We start from the raw sequence: 8,635 nt of genomic DNA on the forward strand, positions 1-8,635 counted from the left end.
CCATACTAACACTAATCAAAAGAAAGCAGAAGTAGCTGTATTAATTTCAGACAGAGCAGACTTCAAAGCAAGGAAAGTTACCAGGGATACAGAAAGGCATTACATAATGATAAAGGGGGTCAATTCTTCAAGAAAATATAACATGTATGTACCTAACGACAGTATCAAACCACGTGAGGCAAAAACTGATAGAACTGCAAGGAAAAATAGATGAATCCACTATTGTAGTTGGAGACCTAACACCCCTCTCTTGGAAATGGACAGATTCAGCAGACAGAAAACCAGTAAGGACATCGCTGAGCTTAACAACACCTTCAATCAACTGGATATAATACATTCATAGACCACTTCATCCAACAACAGCACAATACACATTAAACTCACATGAAACATTCACCAATGTAGACTACATTCTGGGCCATAAAACACAGCTTAACAAATTTAAAAGGAATAGAAATCATACAATGTCTGCTCTCAGACTGCAATGGAATTAAACTAGAAATCAATAACAAAAATATAATTAGAAATGCCCCAAATATGTGGAGATTAAACAACAGACTTTTAAATAGCACCCGGTCAAAAAAATCTCAAGAGAATTTTTTAAATATTTTGAGCTAAATGAAAATGAAAACACAATTGGTGGGATGAAAATTTGTGGTATGTAGGAAAAGCAGTGCTTGGAGGGAAGTTTATAGCATTGCATGAATATATTAGAAAAGAAGAAAGATCTGGAATCAATCTTGATTCTATGATTCCAGCTATATGACATTCTGGAAAAGGCAAAACTATGAAGACAATAAAAAGACCAGTGGTTGGCAGGGGTGGGGGATGAATAGGTGGAGCACAGAGAATTTTTAGGGCAGTGAAACTACTCTGTATGGAACTATGGTGATGGATACATGTCATTACACATTTGTCCAAACCCACAGAACGCTCCAGGATATTTTTAGGGTTTATCTCCCACTCTCTGTGGCTCATATGTCTTACGAAGGCTTCCAGCAGGCCAGCCATTTCTTGCTCAAGCGGCCTGATTGCAAAGTATCAATGTGCTGCTCTGTGGGATGTCTGGACCCTCCAGATCTCTTCAAGTGTATGACAGGGTAGGAGAGTCAACATGGCCCTGGGGCAAAACTGTAAATGTAGATTGTTGTCTCCTGCAACTAGTTATGACTGAAATAAAAGGGAACTCATTGCCAAACTATAATTCCACATGTTCTGTGCCTGAGGGTGCATTCATCTGCTCTGGCCAAACCCCCATATTTGCTATGGGAGCTGCAATTGAGGCTTCTACTTGGTTGACTTATGGTAGTCTACTGTTATTTTTCAGGATCCGTCTGATGTTTTCCAAGGTCAGACTGGTGCATTTAATGGAAGTGTGATGGGGACTATCACCCTACATCATTTAGATCTCTCAGGGGTCCACAAACTATGGCCCATGGGCCAAATCCAACCCACTGCCTATTTTTGTACAAGCTGTGAGCTAGCAGTTGGGAAAAATCAAAAGAATAATATTTTGTGATATATGGAAATTATGTGAAACTCAAATTTCAGTATCCATATGTTTTATTCAAACTCAGCAATGTTACTTCATTTACATATTGTTGATAGCTGCTTTTGTGCGACTATAGCAAAACTAAATGGCTGTACTTGAGACCACGGCCTGCAAAGCCTAAAAGATTTGCCAACTCTTGCTTTAGTTACTTCAGGGTGGCACTAATCTCTGCCATTCTTCCCATTCATTGGGGCATGGTATTGTTTTTGATTTTCTATCTTGACTCAGGAGGAGGGAGCTTCAGAAATGTCCCCTTGGCCTTTTCCACTATAACAGCCCTCACCCATAGGCCAAGGAACCAAGTATGTCCATCTCAATTACACATTCAGAAACTGGGAAAATGCACCACTGGGTAGGTGCATGTAAGGTGGACTTCGGCCAGGACTCGATTTATTATCTGTCCTCTTGTACCCCAGCTTGGACAAGGGGGCCATGATTGCCCATCAGGTCTCCAGGTATCAGTGTCAACAGTAATCCTCAAAATCTTTTGTTATTTCTCTCTCCCCAGTACGGTCGCCCTAGTAAAAGACCTCAGGTCCCCTGGTGGAAGGCCTGGGGGAATTATTAGTACGTATACTTGCAGCGGTGTTGCAGGAAGAACCAGCCTCCTCTTTGGTCAATGGATTCTGGGTCTGATAACTGGCTCAGATCAGGAAATTGGGCAAGAGATCATGACCTTACATTGGGATGACTTCTCTCAGCCTCCTGGTCAACCATCCTTCATTTCTGAGGGTACCAACTGAGTAGTACCCGGGTTCGCTTCCCAGCTAGGCTCACTGATAAGAATGGAGGTGATACCCCTATAATAGCGGCCAGGTGCCAGCTCTTAATCACCAGAAGACAGGGTAGGGAGTGGAATGAAGGGGGCGCAAAGACCACAATGAACAGCAGGGTTGTTGGAGCGGCAGCTAGGCAGGCCTGACCTGCAGAGTGATGGAGACGCATGTGGGAATATGCATTCCTCGGGGCAAAAACCCTGGCCGGGTTATGCTGGTTCTCAACGCTAGCTCGAGTCTAGTGGCCTAGGAGGAAGTAGGGAGATGGTTCTGTCTTGTGGAAAAGAGGTCTTTGCATTTTCTTAAAACAAGAGGGATGCTGGCTGGGCATGGTTTTCAGTGTGCTCCGCCCTCCCGCTTACTCAGGATATGAGAGGCCCTTTATAAGCATCTAGGGAATTCCTCTGGCTTTCAAACTTGGCTTTCAGTTGCTTGCTAAACACCCACAGCTTTTCATTTCCTTTTTGTAAGGCATCAGAACATGGAACCTAGTGATAGCCATCTGCTACAGTGTATCTGCTATGTTTGTGCTCCCCCATTCGTATGTTAGAATCCTAACCCCCAAAATCATGGTGTCAGGAGGTGGAGCGTTTGGGAGGATATGAGGTCATGAGAGTGGAGCTCCCTTGATGGGATTTGTCCCCTTATAAGAGACCCCGGAGAGCAAACTTGCCCCTTCCACCACGTGAGGACACAGCGAGAAGACGGCTGTCCACGAACCAGGAGGAGGGTCCTCGCCCGCCACTGAATTAGCCGCCAGCTTGATCTTGGACTTACCAGCCTCCAGAACTGTGAGAAGTAGTTTCTGTTGTTTATGACCCTCCCAGTCTCTGGTGTTTTGTTATAGTAGCACACTAACCTCAGACAGAGTCAAACAGATCTGGGTTCTTATCGTGGTTCAGCCACTTACTAACTGTGTAACTTCAGCAAATTACTCGGTCTCTCTGAGCCTCAGTTCCTGTTCATAATAACACCTGTCTCACTGGGTTTTTAGGGATAAATGAGATGATTTACGTTAAAGTGCCCAGTACACGGTCAGCACTAGTTCTCCTCTACTCTTCTATGAATGTTTTAACCTTTGTACTAAATTGTCATCGCTACTCTCTGCAATGCTTTTGCTCCACAGAGGCAGAGAGTATAACTTGAAAGGGTTACTAATCCCTCGAAACCCTCTGATCACAGATAAACTCATTTCCCGATCCTGCCAGGTAAGCCACCGATCTGGCTTTGATGACCCGATCACACAGTGAGGACCACATGAAGGTTGCCACTCAAAGCTGTACTCAAGATCAAAGTTCTGGAGCAAGGCTTGCTTCTGCCCACGCACTCTGGGGATGGCACCCAGCAACGACACGATGGAAAAGATAAGACCCCCACGAGTCATGGCTCACAGCTCAAGCTCTTGGTCTCACTGCTCAAAGAGTGGGAACCTCACTGCTGGAAAGTGATAAAGACATTTTATAACTCATTGGCCGATTTAGGTGTGTGCATGTGTAAACTCAACTTCTAAAAAATATCCACATTAAAATCATAAAACATGCACAAAAATCATGGTTTTAAAAAGGTAAATTTCTGGGCTTCCCTGGTGGCACAGTGGTTGAGAATCTGCCTGCCAGTGCAGGGGACACGGGTTCGAGCCCTGGTCTGGGAAGATCCCACATACCGCGGAGCAACTAAGCCCATGTGCCACAACTACTGAGCCTGCATGTCTGGAGCCTGTGCTCTGCAACAAGAGAGGCTGCGATAGTGAGAGGCCCGCGCACAACGATGAAGAGTGGCCCCCGCTTGCCGCAACTAGAGAAAGCCCTCGCACAGAAACGAAGACCCAGCACAGCCAAAAATAAATAAATAAAATTTAAAAAATATATATATATATTTGAAAAATAATATTTAAAAAAAGGTAAATTTCTTATTGGAAGGATTAGTTTTCAACCAATCAAAGCAATTTAAAAGTTATGGAAAACCTTGTCAAACAAGCAGAACAGACATCGATTGGTAGAAGATGAATTAAAACTTTTAAAAAAATTCAGAAAATTCTACACACTTAAAAAAATTTTTTTTAACTGGGAAAAAATACAAACAAAATAAATAAATAAAGAGCGGCTATAATCCCACTTATCTGGAGAAAACCATATTGGTAAATATCCATTAAATACCATCTCCATATATATTTCTGTATTTTTAAGACAAAACTGGGATCCTTCCATATAAATTGCCACCCCACATAACTGAATTTCCCTAAGTCTTTATTATTGGACTAGTTAGTTTGTTTCTAAATGTTTTCTATTATCAACATTACAGAGCAGGGATAACTGTAGAGAATGACTTAGAAAGGAAAAACCTGAAGGGAAAAAAGCCAAAACAATTTTTCTGAAAAACAGACAAAACTGCTTAGAGATACATTAAACAAAAATCATCCTCCATGGAATATCAAAAGTATCACGACACACGGGGTCCCTGGGAATTAATTTTTGATCAAATTATAATTTTGGTCCAACTATCACCTTAACTAACGTTTCCTCTCCGTGCATCCGTCCCTTTATTTCTCTCCTCCAGGCCCCCTCCAGGCTCTGTCGTCCCAGATGCTACCTCCCGAGCCTCCTCTCTTTCTAGAACATCTGCCCTGCTAATTTCTAGTTTTCTTTATTAATTCTGCCATCTAATTTCTGCCCTCCTCCCTCCGTGCTGCTGAGCACTGCTGGAGAAAAATCCTACAACTTGTTTCGCTAGGTGTCACTAGGTAAGTTTTCTCCCCTTGCTGGACCGGCCCTCCCTCACCCCCGGCCCCCACCCCCTCATGCCTCTTGTCTGGCCCCAATCTCCACAACTGGCTTATCCTGCCTGCTAATTGCAAAGCCTGGGTTATATACCTCCATCTCATTAAGCCCCAAATTTTCAGTTTGTAAAATAAATGGAATACTGGTTACAACTGACAGGAAATAGATTCAAGAATGATGTTTCTAATAAACTCAGAGATGAGGAGAAAAAAAGATTTCCTCCTGAGGATTAAGCTAGAAAATTCCCAACAGAGGTGACTGCATCTACAGTCTGTAAACCAAAAAGCTGTCTATAAATGTGTGACTTGGACTTCCTTGGTGGCGCAGTGGTTAAGAATCTGCCTGCCAATGCAGGGCACACGGGTTCGAGCCCTGGTCCGGGAAGATCCCACATGCCGTGGAGCAACTAAGCCCGTGCGCCACAACTACGGAGCCTGCGCTCTAGATCCTGCGAGCCACAACTTCTGAGCCTACGTGCCACAACTACTGAAGCCTGCGCACCTAGAGCCCACGCGCACTCCGCAACAAGAGAAGCCACCGCAGCGAGAAGCCCGCGCACCACAACGAAGAGTAGCCCCCGCTCGCCACAACTAGAGAAAGCCTGCGTGCAGCAACGAAGACCCAACACAGCCAATAATAAATAAATAAAATAAATAAATTTATTTAAAAAAATGTGTGACAATGATTTGGAAATGCACAAAACTCCAACTGGAAAGGGAGGTGGAGAGAGTAGTAAACAGCTTTCAAATTGGAGATGTCCAGCCGATGAGGGAGGCCCCAGGGGACGATTGATTCCACCTGGAGAGTCCCCCCACAGGCTCTGGGCCTCAGAAGTGGGGACTTTGCACACCCCCTGTGCCTCCATCACGGGGTGGGGGCACCCAGGCTGGACACCTTCTGTCCTCTCTCCGGGCCCTTTCTCCTGCAGAGCTTGGTGGAGAGGAGGCACTCAGCAAATTCATTTCATCTCTTTTTTTTTTTAATTTATCTATTTATTTTATTTATGGCTGTGTTGGGTCTTCGTTTCTGTGCGAGGGCTTTCTCTAGCTGTGGCAAGCGGGGGCCACTCTTCATCGCTGTGCGCGGGCCTCTCACTATCGCGACCTCTCTTGCTGCGGAGCACAGGCTCCAGACGCGCAGACTCAGTAATTGTGGCTCACGGGCCCAGTTGCTCCGTGGCATGTGGGATCTTCCCAGACCAGGGCTCGAACCCCTGTCCCCTGCATTGGCAGGCAGATTCTCAACCACTGTGCCACCAGGGAAGCCCCATTTCATCTCTTAAATGTTCGAGGGACACATTCTATTGCAAGAATGACTTCCCCGCTCCTTTTCCCCTAAGTCAGCCTGAACGCTCAGTCTGAGCCGCCTTCCTGTCTGGCCTCAGCTGAGACAGAGTACTCCCTGCGCTCAGGTGTGTGTTCACCTTCTGGCTGCGCCCGTGAGAGTCATTTCACCTCACGAGGCATCTTCTGTAAAATGGGGATAATACTGCAACCATGCAGAATTGTTCAATGTGACCCAAATAAAGGCTCCTCCTCCCCTGCCCGGTCTCTGTGTGAGGTAACAGGGCCAAAGGACCCTACTCTGGAAACTCTGACCAAAAAAAGAAAAAGTAGGTCATTAGCATACCTTCCTTTTAAGGACACAGTGCAGCATTTTACACTCTTTCACGTGTTAAGTTTCCTCAGGCTCCAGTATGGACGTCTCTCCCCGCCCTCAGTGTTTCCAGAAAGCGAAAAGGCTAAAATCTTTTCTTCTGTCACTGCCGTGCTGCTCTGGGCCCTGTCCCCTTTCCGGAAGCCTCCCAGAGCCCACATCCTGGCCCCACCTGACTTCAGACAGAGAGAAGGGCCCAGGCATCCCATGCTTCCTCCTCCCCGCTCAGTCCCCTCAAAAGGAAGCATCCAGAAGCATCCAGAGCCCCTGAGAAGTGTGGCTCTTTTCTCTCTCTCATGGGGTACATGTTTGTGTCCCCCGAGAGCTCACCTGTTGGAGCCGTCACCCCCAATGTGATGGCATTGGAAGGTGGTGTCTTTGGGAGGTGGTTAGGTTTAGATGAGGTTGTGAGGATGGGGTCCCCAAGATGGGGTTAGTGTCCTTATACGAAGACAGAGACCAGAGCTGTCTCTCTCCACCGTGTGAGTGCACAACGATATGGTGGCCGCCTACAGGCCAGGAAGCCGCCCTCACCAAGAACCAAATCCACCGGCACTTCGCTCTTAGACTTCCAGCCTCAAGAACCCGGAGAACATCAGTGTGCGTTGTTTAAGCCTCACAGTCTGTGATATTTTGTTATAGCAGCCTGGGCTGACTAAGACAGTCTCACTGCTTTTTTCTCAAACAATTTCTACGGGGAATTTCTGATGAATGTAGGTCTCCACCGTATTACATGAGGATTAAGGTGAGGTAATGTAAGTCAAATGCCAGTAATATAAGCAAATTGTAAGGTTCAGAACCTACATGACCGGGGTTCTGAATCACCCGTTTAGTGCTCATCAAAAGATTGGTAGTATTGCCTAACCAGAGTGGCTAAGAGAATACTCTGTTTCCCAGCAGAAATCTGCCTCTCTTGGGTGAGGTGGATCCTTGCTTGGTGCCAGTCTTGTAGGATGTGGAGTGGAAAGATTCACTTCCTTATGTCCAGGCCCTGAGCAGCAGATCACTCCCATTCTCTGTTTCCCTTTGAGCACTAGGTCTTTATCAAATGATTTCTACAGGATTTGCTCCTTCTCACATACTCTGCAAAATACCAGGCGCTAGAGACTGAATGTCTTTGTCCTTCCCAAAATGCATATGTTGAATCCTAATTCCCAGTGTGATGGTGTTAGGAGGTGGGGCTTTTGGGAGGTGATGAGGTCATGAGGGTGAAGCCCTAATAAATGGGATTAGTGCCCTTATAAAAGAGACCCCAGAGAGCTCCCTCACCCCTTTTGACATAAGAGGACAGACTAAAACATCAGGCAGTGCTTGCTTATCCAGCTGCCTCCTGCATGGTCCTGCAGCTGCATTCAAATAAATAACAGATTGGAAAATAAAAAACAAGAAGAAAAGAAGCACTGTGAGAACAGCTGGCCGGCTGATGGGCTGCATGGATAGGTGTGCAGACCATCATGGGCCCAGTTTGGGTTCTTCTCCCAAAATTCACCCAGTGCCTGGACAAACACATTTGTTCACATCTATTTCATCTGTTCACCAGTCTCCGGCCCCCAGGGATGAGTGCCATCTCCTGTGATCTGGTCTACTCACCTCCTGCCACAGATTGGGTGAAGAGGCAGCCAGGGATTTACCTAGTCGGTCTCTCTCCATAGATATTCCTATTTTTTCTTCACTGTAAATTATGGTTGTAAAATGCCCTTCTTAACCTCATTTAATGCTTTTTGCCCTGAAATCAACCCTGAGTAATAATAAGTTTGTGATCCCTGATTTCTTCATGTTTGCATATTCCTGGTATAGCTTTTCCATTCTTGTATTTTCAAACTGTCAGAATCACTCTGTTTTATGCATTTTCTTGTATACAGCATAGAGTTGTG

Source organism: Balaenoptera physalus (genome assembly GCF_965194825.1).
Source record: "Balaenoptera physalus genome assembly, chromosome: 2".
NCBI lineage: Eukaryota > Metazoa > Chordata > Mammalia > Artiodactyla > Balaenopteridae > Balaenoptera > Balaenoptera physalus.